The sequence below is a fragment of the Anarhichas minor genome, unplaced genomic scaffold (assembly GCF_050575085.1).
Source record: "Anarhichas minor isolate MPS153535 unplaced genomic scaffold, ASM5057508v1 ptg000058l, whole genome shotgun sequence".
In the NCBI taxonomy this organism is placed as follows: Eukaryota; Metazoa; Chordata; class Actinopteri; order Perciformes; family Anarhichadidae; genus Anarhichas; species Anarhichas minor.
The window spans coordinates 1,113,934-1,131,146 of NW_027466504.1; positions in this window are offsets into that span (position 1 = coordinate 1,113,934).

Here is a 17,213-nt window from a genome sequence, read left to right on the forward strand (position 1 = left end):
GAAACAGACTTAGGGGCAAATAAAAAATATATCAAAAACATAATTCAAAGCAGTAAGAATGTTTCCTTCCAGAGCTAAATCCCCCAAAGCAAAGACAAACATAAGCTGAGCAAAGTAGCACTGCATCCAATCTGTGACTGTAAGACACGACTCCAACATGTCACACTGAAACACACGGCTCAAGAAGCTGACACACATAATGAATACTTAGAATAAGAGAATTTATATTGATTTTTTTTTTGCTATTGCTAATTTTGTCACACATTAGAATAGATGAAACACATTAATTTAACAATATAGACACATGTAATTATAGTCCGATCTATCGGGCTCTAGGTGAGACTGATATTATAAATCTGTTCATTTACACATTCACACAGACAGGGAGGTATTGCCAGCTGTCTCTTTTGCATGTGTCTGTTTCATATGTGTTGCTTTTAGTCTGGATTGTGACTCCAACATAACCTGCTCCGGAGCAGACTAGGTGTGAAGCATAAGTAACCATGGTGATCTATCCCAGTAAGAAGTGAACCTCTGTCGTGGAACTGCAGACCTAGAGTTAACTCTGAGTTTACCTCGATAACCCCAAGTCCTGCTTCGTTGTACAGGCCTCAAGTTGATGCAATGGACAATGATATGTTGTGTTTTATTTTCGTCTGATGTAGGTGGTTAGGCAAGACAGTAAGACATTGAGTAAATGCAGGGAGAAGCTGGGCAGCATCTGAAACAGAGTCAGCTAACTACAGTATGCCAGGAGGATGTAAAGCTACCAGTTTATTCATGTCTAATATCGTCAGTAAACAGTCAGAACTAATATGGGGATATTTATTGTTTTCCCTGACCCTTTTTCTCCATTTGAAAACACAAACAGTAGCACACTTCTGTATTAGTAATAACGTTGCGCAGCTTATATACAGCTCCACCTTTTGCATTTATGGTCTATTTGACTCTAAATGGACCACCATTTACTAAATGAACATCATGCTGTATTGAAGAAGACTTGAAACTAGAGATTGAGACCATAAACTCATGTTTACAATGTTTACTGAGGTAATAAATCAAGAGAGAGGCCAAATCCCAATGTCACCCCTTACGGACTCACGGACTTTGAGGCACGCTCCTGCGAAGTCCGTGAGGGTTTAGGGCTGTCCCACTGTCAAATCATCAAGTGTTTGAGGCTCTCTCGCAGACATTTTGAGCCCTTTATGGACCATTTCCGTAAGTCAGCATGGTATGCTGACTTAGCCTTAGGGAATTACCCACAAATCATTGCAATGTGACGTAAAAAAAAAAAGGTAAACAAAGAGGACGGATCACGTGTGTTCAGCCTGTCATAATACATTTACTCAGAAACATTAAGGGTTAAAGATGGAACAAAAAATAAACATGAAATCAGAAGATATTTATTTATTTATTCATCAAATATTTGATTTTGTCATTGAAGCTGTTTTGACAAAAACGAGTAAATAGATTATATGAAGTTACCTCTCATCTTGTGAGGAAAGAGCCTGAAGACTTTCAAATCAGGGAGTACAAAGTATAAAATAAATACACAATTATACATCATATTTCTTGTCGTTTTCATGGTAACGTGATATGTTGCAGCAAAGTGCTGTCCCATTCCTATTTACACCATCTCAAGCCCTCACAGTCTCTCACACTCACCCACTTACCAGGTGACGTCAGTAAGTCCTTGAGGGTTCAGGGTTTGAGGGTTTAGGGGGGACATTGGGATTTGGCCAGAGTCATTTTCTCATAGACTTCTATACAACCAGAGGAGTCGCCCCCTGCTGGTCATTAGAGAGAATGCAGCTTTGACACGAAGCTTTGGCATCACTTTTCAGACTCGGACGTTGCCGCCTGATGTGCAGGGTATTCCTTGGAGATAACAACAGTTAATTCTGCGTAAGCTATTGGAGAATGAGTATCGTCATTTAGTCTTGGTCCACCCACACTTGACTAATCAGTGTTCTACGAGGGCTATTGAGAGACCCCTAGCAGAAAGTATCAAAAACTCCCTGTATGATGATGATACAGTTTTGTAAAATGAAAATTTGATTTATATTTGTTTTATATATAACTCCTCAATACTTTCACACAGTAAGTAATGTATGGAACTATATGTTCACAGTGTGTAATTAAGTCCCATTTAAGAAATAAAATTGTATTATTGCAAATGTCTATGGAATGTTTGCTTTAAAATAATTTATATATTGTATATTGTAATGAATGAAATAAAAATATAGGGGCAGCTAGGGGCGTGGCTTAGGTGTTTGTGAGACAACACAGAGAGGCGACTCTTCGTTCTCAACAACAATGGTGGCTCCTAAAGAGGTTAGTGTAGATGCTAGAGTAGCATTTGTTCTATTGCAACTGGAGAGTATTTCTTCATTGAAAGAAGAGAAAAGAACGACACTGAAGGCTTTTCTCCATAGAAAAGATGTTTTTTCGCTCTTCTCCTGACTCCCTTCAGTAAGAGTTTGAATTACAGATGGATCTGCCAACCACCGACTCGCTCCAATCGGGAATGCCCCGGATGGCCCTGCACTAGTGTACAAAATATACAAAAATGTGTCTAACACAGAGCCTTGGGGAACTTCAAAAGTAATATTTTAGATCATGGTATTTATTTGAACATGCCTGTTACCATTCTTAACTTAGCCTTTGTGTTTCACACCTCTCATGCAATATATTTCTACATTATCAAGTGGTAAACCATGGTCAGTAATATGAAATGTTTCTTTTTTAATCAAGACCGATCACTCTCACTGCATCTTCATTATTTTCAGTTGCAAATTATATTTCCATCACCAATTACCAGTATAGTGATCATGTAAGAAATAAAATCAATATAACAGTTCACGATACATCAAAACATGAAACACAGATGTGTATAGCATTTCTTCCCAAGAATTTCTTCTCCAACCAAATCATTGATTGATCATATTCTCCTGTTGGAGGCTGGAATCCAAAGTATTTCTTCAGATTTTGTTCCATCCACATAAAAAAGGTAATTATGAATCATCCAAGCATTTATTTTATAATGGTGTAGAACATGATGTCCATAATGTCATATGCTTACACAATTATACTGTATATGACACAGCAGTGTTTGACTAAAGCTTAGCCTTGGTGAATATGGATGATGTGGGGCATAGCTTTGCATTTCATCCAATACAATTTAACACAAGGGTGCCTTCAACTGGCCTTCAATCACACCACAAAGTCTGACATATAAAGAAATGCAAAAGGTGAATCTATGAATATATATTCCTTCATGTGTATTTATACTGGAAGGCAAGTGTCCTCCCACACACAGACACACACACACACACACACACACACACACACACACACACAGTGGTCAAACAACCAGCATTATCATCACTATTACTGGCATCATTTTAACACAACAAGGCTTCAGCGACACGCCATACAATGCTGAACAATGCGCTGTGCTGTAATGTGACCGTGTCCCGACCAGTTTTCATTATTTCAACAGCGGAAAATTTGAGTTGTTCTCTGAACACATTTAATGTCTGGTTAGAAATAAATGTGTCCCAGAAAACAAATCACACCCCTAAACTGTTCAAGCCAGACGAACAGAATGAGGTGAAATTTCAAGTTATTTCAAGGGAGGAAATGGTTCCTTTTTTTACAGGACCTGCTGAGATGTCAGCATGTTTATTTAGAAGGCCTTCTCTTCTGCTATGACTGTGGCACACATAAATAGTCAGTTAACACAGTCAAAGCAAGCTGGAGAAGCGTCTGTGTGCGTAACACGCTATTAATGCCTTCCATAAGTTGGCTCTTTGTGGTCCTGTTATTAGGACCCAGAGCTACTTGGCACTTTGTGGCAAAGCCTTTTAGGTTCTCTTATACAAGGTAGGTTGCTGAGTTGAGCGCAGGCCTTGAAGAGCCTTGATGTCTGAACGACAACATGGTAACTCAAGATGAATGGTTACATTCAAAGCCTTGCTTTACGTTTACAAATGTGCTGATTATGTTCCACAGTAAGAGAGCAAGCTGTTCTTGAACCCTCGAGATAAAGAGCTTGTTTCCATCTATGGCGGAGGGCTTCACTGGCAGCTGAGCTAAAAAGCACTGATGGTTTTCACTGCGAGCAAGGAATTTGTATCCTGCTTTATTCCCTTCAGTTTAAAACCCTTGGTGCCTTGTGAATATGATGTGCTTGTAGTTACTGATGGTGTTGTGAAAACAAACTTTCCTACCAATTAACCTTCATCACAGCTGTTGAAGTTCATACATTATTAACTCTGAGCAGTTCTGACAACTGAGCTAATAATTGGGATTAATTGCTATGTGTGTTAATTTCTGGTGTGAGAACCGTATTCTCTCAGGCCAGTGACAACTCTGTTGTTATGGGCACTGAGGGCTTCCAGATAATCTGCTCAGCTCATATGCTGTAGACAAGGAACAGACTGTATCAGTGCTGTAATGACTGCAGCAGTGTTTGTCTATGTTGAAAATATCAAAAGATGTGCATGTGACAGGCCTTAACGGTAAACTGCTTTTTTTTAATCCATTTATGTATTTTCAATAAATCCCATGGAAAGACCAAAACCAACAATGACTGAATCCTGCTTGTGTATGTATCCAAAGCCTGATTGACCAGAGCTCTGATATTATTCCCTGAACTATTTAGCTTTTCCAGGAATGTCCGATTTCCATGACATGACCCACTATAATCAGTGTGTTTGATATGAGGTTAACAAGCTTCTGGAGTTTGTAGAGGTACACATCATCTAGCTTTCTGATAGGCCTGCTGAATGTTTTCCATCTTTGGAGTGTTTAAACAGGCTTTCTGGAATTCATCAAAGTTTAGGCCAAATGTGTTCTGTTATTGCATTATGATGTGGAATAAAGACATTGAAGGTATATTGAATGTAGAAAATATAGCTCACAGGTCATTTGTATTTATGGTATTTGGCAACATGTCATTTTACATTTTAAAGACAGAAAATAATAATTTGCCGCTGGCAGTGCAATATTACGTATATGTGTGACATACCAGACAGCTTAAAACCTGCAACAAAGCTTTCGCAGTAATTGTTTTTTGTCTGTACTTTCTCCGTGAGTAGTTTTAGATAACACTCTTTTGTCCCGCAGACAGCGCCTTGCTGTAGTAATTGCCGCAGGTGTAATTTGAGCAGTTCCTTTGTGTCTCTGCAACAGTTACATCCCCATTTGCAGTCATAGTGTGCATCGAGACTAAAACGTGAGGGGAACAATGGAAAGCATCATAAAAGCTTTGGAAATAAATCATGTTTTTCTTCTCTTCTCTGACCACTCAGCCCACCATTGGATGGATTTTTTTTTTCTTTATCAGGGCAAATCTTTTGGGAGTGTTTGGAAACACGGCTGGCTTTGACTGTGAAGCTGCGCTGCTCACTGTTTAACCTCATCTTCACTGTATTGGGTGATAAAGAATTACAGCAGATCATTCCTGCTGGGAGCTGAAGCCATTACGTTGCATACAACCTCAGTAGAAACAGTTACACAGCGAATCCAAAATCACAATTCAATGTCAGTCCTTGAGAAAAAACAGTATGTTAAACAGAAACCTCTGAGAAAGCAGCATGTTGGGAGTGAGGACCTACGTATGGGCATTGTGGCCCTCTCTTTCCTTCTATTTCAACAAGCTCACAGAATGGGAGCACAAAATGGTACAGTATACAGTACAAAATGGGCAAAATGACTTGTACTTACCTGGTAATATGATTACTTAGAGAACGGAGGCCCTGAGAAAAGAAATGTGCATTAACAATTAAAGGATAGATGTTATTTATTTTGTATTGTCAACAACTCCAAGCCTGTTGGTTCCTTCTGGCATAAATCTTTAAAAACCTGTCGTGAATATATATTTTCATTGTTCAAACAGGGTGCTGTAGTTTTTAACATTACTCAAATCAGGACCTATTTTCAGAGGTGGATTATTCCACACTTGTTTCAGTATTGGGCCAATAGTGTGTTCATAGCAATAAAGGAACCCTTACCCTGAATCTAAATCATTTTGTTGTTATTTGATACAAATCTAAGTTTGTAATATTTTATTGTAATATTATTAGACTTAAGACTGTCTTTACTATCAGACATACTAAATGCACCCTGGGAAGAGAGTTTACCAGCAGACAAAGGTTTGGAACCACTGATATTGGGTGTGTTCAGCTTCTGAATGGTTTACATACTGCTCTGTGATGCTAAAAATAAACCATCTGCCACACGCTTCCAATCAAGATCAGATTTGGATGGTTAAGATCATGTGGTGCATCTGGAGATGACTTCTCTTATTTTTTATTTTAACAAAAAATGTAGCAAAAGTGCAAGAGAAATTTAAGAGAACGTTGCTTCATGAGAACCAGTGAGTAACTTCAGGTACCACCAAGCAAGAAAGACCTGGACCCCAAAACCTCCTCTCTACCACGCAGACCTAGAAAGAGTACAGACTACACACACAAAAGAGGCAAAGCCCAATGGACCTCATTCAGAAGAGACGAGAGAGGCCGAAAATAAGAGAAAGCACTTAATTGCAGACAACACATGATGAGAGAAAAGTTTTAAGAAAAGACAGAGTAGACGCTGGTGGACGAGGACCCGGATCAGAGACGTCTGGATGAAGAGTGGACAGTCCTCTGCTGTCCCATGAAATCAAGGTGTCAGTCTGCATTCCACTGAGCCTTTTTATGCAGGAGGTGTATCACTTAAGCAAACACAGCAAATCTAGCAGAGGCAAACACGATGAATGGCAGCACTACAGAGATCATATAATATAAATAAAGACACATGCAAACATATTAAAACCCATACTGGCTCTCCTGTGTCTGGAAGGAGGACACAATTTGCTCTTTTGTGTTGAAATATCTTTGATACTCAAATGATGCTGCAGTGTGAGGCAGCGCAAGCACAACAAACCTGAGACGATGCACAAGAGCATGAAAACATGATCAAATTTCGACCATCATACACTTGGTCTCACTTATGGTCAATCATTTTCCTGCAGACGTTCAACATGAAAGCAGGGGAATCGATAATGGTGTACAGCAGAACACAGTCCTGAAACAGAACAGAGCAGTCACAAGCAGCAATGAATACCAAGATGAGCAAATGAGGCATGAGAAAGATGTAGCACCTTACTCTCCTGTTTTTCTATTTTTCAAATAGAGAATGTTTGGCTAGATGGTTTTTATCATTCAGAACTATTTTTACGTCAGGTTGCTCGGCTCAAAGCCAAGTAACAGTCTTACCGAGAGATGAAAGGAGACTTAAAGAATAGATGTAAGCATCCAGTCAAAGGCAGTTACTACATTGACTGTGAAACTAAAACATACATCACTTTTATAATCCTTTATACCAGTGCATCATTTACCAAAAAGTGTTCACACATTCTCATACATCCTAAACAAAGGAAAGGGATTCAGTGTGGCATAAACATGTCTGATCAAAACATCCTTTTTATTTGACTTCTGCCATTTAAAAGATGTCCTTGGTGCTTCATCAACATTAAGTATTTAAGACAGGAAATCTGCTTTTTTTTTTGCAGAAGAGAAGATTGGCCTAAGTACCCTCATTAGATAGAACTGGTTTAAATCCATGTTTAATTAAGACCAGTAAATATTCTGCATATACAGTTTATCCATACATTGTGTGTTTAAGGCCATTGACTGCTTTGAAAGTTGAAGAAAGCACAACATTACAAATACAACCGAGATGATTTTTCTAAAATGAATCAGCAACATTTGTGATAATCGATTCATTTTTAGAATTAATTATCATGCAAAAATTCTCATTTTTCGGGTTGTTTTAGCTCCTCCAACGGGAAGATAAGGTGATTCACTGGAAACAGGATATTTCTGGGTTGGTCAGACAGCAGGTTGGCACTGATATTTTATAGGCTAAAAGGTTGATTGATCAATCTAAACATTTTTTTTGGATTAATCCATTATTATAACAAATTGTAGCCCTAATTCAGAAATAATAGGTTATCAATTCAAAGCCACCTTATCTGTAGTATATGTAGTTAGTAGCAAGAGACCTTTTGAAAGCACAGCATCGTGAAATTGTGATGAAATCTCAACTTTGACAATATGGCAGCACACAACAAAAGATGCAGCATATTCAGTTGTCTCAGTATGTAAGGATGTACATCTTATGTTCATAAGATCACATCGACATCATAGAATCACTTTGATTTAACAATGCAGAGGACACTTTACCAGCGTGGAGATTCTTCTCACAGTCACATTTCACAGTGTCCTTTCAGCTTAGCATTTCATCCAGTGGTGTAAGGTACGATGGGCCCTGTAGAGCACGCTACTTATAAAGCACAAACACACACACAGTCATGTTTTAGAGACTTTTATGGGCAGTATATTGACTAACATTAATTTCCTGAGGCCTGTACCACGAAGCAAGTTCAATGTACCCAGGTTATCTTTTGATTATCTGGCTAAACTAACCCTAACAACCACTCTCTCTGTGCAAATCTCCTTGCACTCTCAGTCACAATTTCCTAACCAGGGTTTTAGAAACACTGAGGTCCTGAATTCAAATCACCTCAGCACCACCACACTTCCAGAAGAAGATATTTTCAAAAGGCCACCACATTAAAACAAATTAATCAATTTTTTCTCTCCTTTTTCATGTAACTTGTAAATTATATTTTCTTTACATTTGAACTACCTAAATGCTGCCTTGTAACTTGTACAATTTTTAAATATTCTATTTCAATAAAATATCAGAATCAGCCCCGTCAGGTCATTAAAACCCTCAAACGTAAAACGGTCAAAATGAAATCTGTGCTCTGAGTTGTAGTTACGGCCCTGATCCTCAGATGTGTCAACAAGGTGTCTCAGACTCAGACACTTGGACACTATCTTGTCTCCCCGATCACAACATTAACAAGTTATTTACTCACCGGGAACAAAAACCGGGGACTTTGTTAATCCATCTAATTTCCCATATCTACAATGGATGAGCAAACAGGTTGATTCATATGTGATCATATTCTAATTTGCTAGTCCATAATCAAAAGGCCAATTTCCCACTATCAATTATGATGCTGGGAAACAACGCCAGTCACAGATTTGCATATGAGGCAGGGATCCTGTGCCAAGAGGCAATAAATGGAAGGTTGTGGGACACAGAATCGGATCGCTGGACTGTTCTGTAACGTTTCACTGTCATCAGTTGAGATGTGTGACTATTAAGCCTCTGAGGCCCTCATGTGGCCTCTGAAGGTAACACTCACCAGGTTAGTCAAAGGCTCAGAAAATAGACCCGTTTGTCGTTGGTTTGATTAAACCTTCAGACAGGTTTGTTTCATACACCACGTGTCTCCTGCTTGAACAGTGTCACAGACCACAGTTATTCTCACTCGTCAAGACGTAGAGCAGCTCTGTGGCTGAACTACACAGTGAAGATGCTTATCTGTTAGAAAAAAAGAGTGTTTGCTGCTGTGGCCTCAGAGCACTTGGAATCTTTGCTTATTTGAAAAATGAGATCAATATTGTGTCTTCGTTCCTCTAATTTAGCCTCTGTGTTGTTTTTGAAGTGTTTTGAAGTTAATTTAATTTGATTTTATTCAGTTGTATATGCCACAGGACTTTAAGTTGAATAGCTACAGTCATTGTAAGTGAGGAGAAAGGCAGCAGTGGTAAGGGACTAACAGGGTATGGCTGCTTTCATGTAGCGAGCTTTGTGGGTTGTTTGAGTACCAGGCATATAAACTTCTGGCACCCTGTCTCCCACAGATGAACATTAGGTACTGCTAAATGGTTTCGTCTAATAAGTTTTGGAGGAAATGTTACTGCTGCCTGGATTATGCTCACCAACAGAAGTTTTGCGATGCAGGTAGTGATGTCGTAATGGTCAGGATGGATGGATGATTTTACAATGGAATAGCAACAATTAAAGCTTTTATTTTGAATAACCTAATTTTCCTTTGCATCGTTCTACTTCTGTATTACACAGCTCTTATTTTGAGGTTTAGCCTATAAAAACACATCCTGTCTTGTAATTCAAGTCAAGATGTAACTGTTTAGTACTTGTTACTTTAACTGTCTGCTGTCACTTCCAGCCTGAACACATCAAACAACTGCACAAGTTTACCACAGGTTAACTATGATCACTTTAGAATGTCAACACACGTTGTTATAGGCTTAAACCTGTTTTTAATATTTACATCACAAGTTATTTTCCCATCATTTTGAATAATATGCACACTTTATATAGTGACTCGGATAGTCAATCTGCGCGCTGTAGACGACATGTCCACTCAATATCACCTTGACATCGTAGTTTGTCAGACTTCGCTGCGCTCTACTCTTAACACCCCGGCAAAACCAATGGCTATGCATCAGTGTCGACTTAAAACGCCATTAGACTCAGGCGGATACGTTGGCCTCCAGTGGAAATTGGTTTGAATGGAGGCAACATCAGACTGAAGATGGTAACTGAGTTGATAATTCTGTCTGATATCAGGCAACTAGTGTGGTGAAGAGGGAGCCACCTCACATATGGGCATTAGCTCTGGGTACTGACTGAACTAAAGAGATGAGTGGATACAAGTGGCTGAAATGATCAGCAGGCCTCCTGGACCTTGGGCCTTGAGACACCTTGGGTTGCTCGGAGAAGGGTGTTAGGACTATTTTACTTACTACAATCACTGTTAGTGTAAAACATTGAATGGATATAAATAAATGACTTGTGCTCTCAACTTAACGAAGGTCTGCTTTCCAACTGCACTGATCCTTGGTCATCCTATTCAGCAAATTTGTGAAAATACTTGTTCTGGCCACAAACTAATACAATACTCCTCTGTGCAATACTAATCTGTCATGCATTCTCCTGGAGAGCGTGTGTCATGATGTGGTTGGTTGAGATTTTGTAAGTTAAGGGAAGTATACATCAGGGCTAAGAGGAATGTTGTTGAGCGGAGATATTTTTCCTTCAAATATTATTTCAGCAATTATCAAAAGAAAGCAACACTACTTGAGGATATACAAACAAGACACACGGCTTAAACACCCGCTGATCCACCCGCTGACACACACACAGCGGTTTGCCCAAGGCGTTGTCCATGAGGAGCTCCTCTCCTTTTAGCCACCGCTAATTGCGATTGAACGCAGCCGCGTCCAATCAGCTGCTGCAGCTGGCATCCGGGACAGAGGGTGGCATCCGGGACAGATGCCACCCTTCAAATATTATTTCAGCAATATTCTGTCTGTTGTGCACAGGTGAGGCCCAGTTCAGATGGAGTAACTGAGGCGACCCGTAGAAGCTACGCACAAGATCAGTGAGAGACTTTCACACAACCAGATTGGGGCCGATATCCGTGTAAGACCCAGTGTAGGTGTAGTTTCTGGCTGAATATAAAGAAAGGATTCTGAATACATGAATGCTTCTGCTCAGGATATTGTGACTTGACTTCTGTCTGTAATTTGTTTCAGCTGCTTATGGAAATGACAGATCTGTTTAATGATAATTCCATGCATTTGCTTATGATTTCCATGGTTTATGAAAAGGTATTTGTTATGTTCCCCGTTTGGCATCTAAGGGATGCGGGGAGTAACGATGTAAATTTCCCGGGGAAAGAGAGAATGAGCACTGATAAGGGTTTAACAAAAGGGGTATTTATTGCAGATTGATTAAATGCTCGCAAGGACCCAACTGAAAACTACTTTCTTATCAAAAGAAAGCGACACTACTTGAGGATATACAAACAGCACACACGGCTTAAACACACGCTGATCCACCCACTGACACACACAGCAGTTTGCCCAAGGCGCTGTCCATGAGGAGCTCCTCTCCTTTTAGCCACCGCTAATCGTGATTGAACGCAGCCGCGTCCAATCAGCTGCTGCAGCTGGCATCCGGGACAGAGGGTGGCATCCGAGGACACTGTGGGTAAGCAGAGGCAGAGCACAAGCACAACACGGCACGTAACACCCCCTCCCATAAAACCAAACACTTGTTTGGTCACAACCCAGATAGCAAAATTCATCCGGCCCATTGTTGGGCCACATGATTGCGTTTCTTCTGGCCCAGTATACGCCCGGGTCCTCGGCCCGAAACTGGCCAATATACAGCATGACTGTCAGATGAAACTTAAGTGGGCCTGACCTGGCCCGATGCGTTTAAACATGCTGTGGCCCAGTTCTGGCCCACATACAACATTCTAACTTTTTATAATTAACCCCAGCTTTGGCCCAGCTCTGGCCCAAATACTGATATCAGATTACGAATGTGCTGCTGGCCCAGACCTGGCCTATGTACTGCATGATGGGTTGTCTTGTTGCCATGGAGACCTAAAATCCAACCCCACCTCTGGGCTAACCTCTGTTCCACGGGGTATTTTTGCATTTCTTTCATCATGTGTGTTAAAAGCTGAAACGTGATACTTGTTTTTTCTGTAAATTAATATTAATACAATTTCGCTGAGCTGCAGTTTTTAAATGCTAAAATGTTGCCATGTGTTTATATTCACACAAAAACATTAGCAAGTGCCAATACGTTGTAGATTGCATCTTGCTTAAAATATAAAGAAAATACCAAAATACCCAGTATCATATTTCAACTTTTCACAAAGACAGACTAAAGAAAAAGCAAAAACACATTGAGGAACAGAGGATAGTGCAACACAAAGTACCCCTGATAGGTACACAAATATGTTGCACCCCACCCTCTATAGAGAGTAGACCTACACTGGAATGATGGGGTGTTTGGGTTCTGAACTCCTAAGGTAGTTACCACGAAGGTTTACCTGATTATTGTGAATTTATATTACCCTCCGAATAACAAAGAAACTGTCAAACTTAGCAATAATTAAATAACTGACCACAGACAAGTGATTGGGATGAAAAAATAAATACAAGTTTACTGACTGACAGCTTTTGAAAATGGTCAAATAATAATTACCCTTTCGGGGACAAGAAAAACAAAACAACAATAACACCTTACAGTATGACAGAATACTCAAATTGACTTTAAAACACTCATGGGCCCACACACACTCACTCACATTACAATAAGAAAACGTTGCAGGCCTGTGTAGCTCGGGTGCGGTGCTGCCTTCCGAATCCTCAGTAGAAACAGTTACACAGCAAATCCAAAATCACAATTCAATGTCAGTCCTTGAGAAAAAACAGTATGTCGTCAAAAAAAACGCGGCGACAGTATAGTAGTATAATCATTCGTATTATTATACTATGTTCGTCGCCCCGAAGAGTGAAAAATACATTTCCAAGTTTTCCAATGCGCCCTCGAGCCTGCGAGACAAGATGCTGTCATTTAATTAGCTGAAGTGGCAGAGTCAGAAACACTCCGTGAATCGTGACTTGCGGAAAGACAGCTGGCAGTGGTCTGACATGGTAAGCTACTAAATACGCCAGGAAATAATAAAGCCTCATATTAGTATTTCGTTTGGTCTCAGCATTGATATTGTTGACCCTTTTGTGCTTTGTAGATAGGAAAATGCCACCAAAAAAGAACGAGATATACGAAGTTTTTTCGCCACCCAGAGGGTAAGTAGCTATCAAGAAGCCCAGGTCATTGTTAGCTAGCCAGTAGTAGGCTAACTACCCACACTGTGCAAACCTGCTAGCCTTACATTGCCACCCATCCAACAATGGAAACATATTTTCAAAGTTGTTAGTGTAGAGTAGAGTATGGATCGCGCCAAATGTTTCTGTCCGAGCCCGGCGCGTGTCCGACAGAGTAGTGCCCGAGCCCGACGGAGTCCATGTCTCAACTGTTCATACTAATGACACATTATATAGTAATAAGGCTATCTCTGTTCCCTGTAATCTCGAGCAATGTCAGCAGTCAACTAAGCATGGTTAGTGTCTGTATTAAATTGATGAATTACTGTGCAGGAAAAACAGCAGCCTGAAGCTACAGATGTAGTGGTGATGAATCAGCATCAGGGGTTCAGGTGAGACGCTGAATTGTCCATTTTGGTAAAGATTGCATTAAATTGCTGTTTTTTAAGGGATGTTTAGACAATGTTACCCATGAGTGTTATCATTCACACTAGCTATTTTGAGAATAAATGTTATACTTGTAGGTAGTAAAAAGGTGCTATAAATTGGGATGGCCAAATGTATGCATCATATAATTCATTAATACATTATTTCATTGCTCAGGAATCCAGTACAGATGATGTAGGCCTAGTACAGCTCCATAAAACCTGAACCAATTACCTACATATTAAAAATTAATTTCAGAACAAACTAATGCATTGCATGTACTTCTCATTAGGTAATTTTGTTAATTAACGCATTATTTTGAAATGCATTCAGGAAACTCAGAAATCCAGTGCAGATGTAGTGCAGGTTGAGGAAGCAGCAGCTGGACCATCAGGGCTTCAGGTGATGTCTTAAATTGATTCTGTGTTGAGGTGTATTATCATGGCTGACAGTGTAAACATTGTCTACCTGTTTTAAGTGAATTATTATTATGTTAAAACATGCATGTGCAGACTAGGCTAAGTTTTCTTTGCTCTTTAGGGAACAGTCAGTTTGAGCGACAGTGACCCTCAAGGAAGTCAGTGTAGCAGTGTCCTGGATATGGGGAGTGAACCATACCAGCCTGATCCGAAATTCATCGAAGTACAGCAACTTCAGCACAAGAAGTTACGGTTTCAGGCAAAGTGGTATAGTCAGTATCCGTGGCTGAATTATAGCCCTACATTGAAAAAGGTACATTGTTTTGAGTGTGTCAAAGCATACACCATCAAAAAGACCACTCTGGAAAAAAAGAATGACCCAGCCTTCTGCTTAAATGGCTTTAGCAATTGGAAAAATGCCATTGAAAGCTTTAATCGCCATCACGCGAGTAAAGCACACCATCATGCTGTAACAACAAATGCATTGGAGAAAACGCCAGTTCACACCCAACTACTAAGTGCAATGGCTAAAACACAGCAGGAGGCAAGGCACTGTCCAATTAAAATTATGGGATGCATGAGGTATCTTGCTAGAAAGGGGCTTGCCTTTAGAGGACATGAGGTAGACAAGGGTAATTTGTACCACCTTGTCAAATTCATGGCAACAGAAGACCCTCTTCTGACCTCTTGGCTGACACATAACCACAACTATGTAAGCCTGCAATGCCAAAATGAGTATCTTACCTTGTTTGGCAACACAGTTGTAAGGGAAATAGCCTCAGACATCAGGTCCCTGCCAGAGGTTCAATTTTCTGTCATAATGGATGGCACTCAAGATGTTCAGGGTAAAGAACGAGTCTCCATATGCCTAAGGTATGTGGACAAAGAACTTGTGCCACATGAAGTATTTGTGGGACTCTACGAGGTGCCAGGGACAACTGGGGAACAGATGGCAAAGCTAGTGGTTGATGTGCTTCTGAGATTAAACTTACCAATATCAAGGTTGCGAGGTCAAACTTATGATGGAGCAGCCAATATGGCAGGAAAGTTCAATGGGGCACAGGCAGTTTTGAAAAAAGAACAACCCCTAGCATTGGATGTGCACTGTGGTGCACATTGTGTGAATCTTATAACACAGTGTGCATGCTGTCACGGGATTTCACGGATAGGACCCAATAGCAAGACCACAGGAGACAGGAGTTGATATAAACAGGTTTTATTGTGAAGGTGTGTGAAGGTGTGGAGCCCGTGGTCCGACACCAGAGAGTAGGCAGATCGACGGCGTGAGTCCCGTGGCTCGACACCGGAGGGCTGGCAGCTTGACGGCGTGATGTCCCGTGGCTCGACACTGGAGAGCTGGCAGCTTGACGGCGTGTGTAGTCCGCTAACACAACGGAGGGCAGAGCGGCGGTGAGTAGTCCGTTAACACAGAGGGCACGGGGGATTCCCGGACCGACGGACACTGGAGGCAGGCGCTCGAGGGAGTAGATGCAACGGGGTAGAAGCGGGTGAAAGACGGTTAAAGACGGTACGACCTGACAACCCCAGACTGCAGGACCAGAGTTTATATATTGCCAGGGGTATCGTTATTGGGACCTGAGTCTGGTGTGTCAGGCTGCAGGAGGTGATCAGCTGGAGTGGCTGCAGCTGTGTGGCCATGGGAGGTGTAGGGTCTGACAGGGATCCTGACAGTACCCCCCCCTCAAGGAACGGATTCCAGACGTAGCTACACCGTCCAGAACAACAAACAAGGGTGGGCGGAGGGGGTCCGGAGGAGGGACGTCCCAGCAGATACCAAGCCAACCAGGGTGGGTGGAGGGGGTCCGGAGGGTGGGTGACTGGATCTGACTGGCCACGGGGCTGCAGAAGGGCTCCGGACACGGGTGCTCCGGCGGACGGCCGGGCGGGCAGAAGGGCTCCGGACACGGGTGCTCCGGCGGACGGCCGGGCGGGCAGAAGGGCTCCGGACACGGGTGCTCCGGCGGACGGCCGGGCGGGCAGAAGGGCTCCGGACACGGGTGCTCAGGCGGCCTGGACTCAGACTCTCTGAGTCGGGGCTCCGGGGAATAGGATACTGGTCCAACGGCGGCAGGCCCTGGAGGTCGCTGCTGCTCCGAGGCAGGCCCTGGAGGTCGCTGCTGCTCCGAGGCAGGCCCTGGAGGTCGCTGCTGCTCCGAGGCGGCGACTGGAGGTCGCTGCTGCTCCGAGGCGGCGACTGGAGGTCGCTGCTGCTCCGAGGCGGCAACTGGAGGTCGCTGCTGCTCCGAGGCGGCAACTGGAGGACGCTGCTGCTCCGAGGCGGCAACTGGAGGACGCTGCTGCTCCGCGGCGGCGGCGGCCGGAACTGGAGGTCGCTGCGGTTCGGAGACGGCGGCGGCCGGGACTGGAGGTCGCTGCGGTACGGAGACGGCGGCGGCCGGGACTGGAGGTCGCTGCGGGGCTGAGGCGGCCGGGACTGGAGCTGGCTGTGGGGCTGAGGCGGCCGGGACTGGAGCTGGCTGCGGGGCTGAGGCGGCCGGGACTGGAGCTGGCTGCTGGGCTGAGGCGGCCGGGACTGGAGCTGGCTGTGGGGCTGAGGCGGCCGGGACTGGAGCTGGCTGCGGGGCTGAGGCGGCCGGGACTGGAGCTGGCTGCGGGGCTGAGGCGGCAGGAACAGGAGCTGGCTGCGGCGCAGAGGCGGCAGGAACAGGAACTAGAGTTCGCTGCGGCTCCGAGGCAGCAGCTGGATATGGTGACGGCCGGAATGCCGTCCAAATACGGGGAGCCGGACTTGGCCGGACCACAGGGTGTTCCCCTACACTTGCTTGGC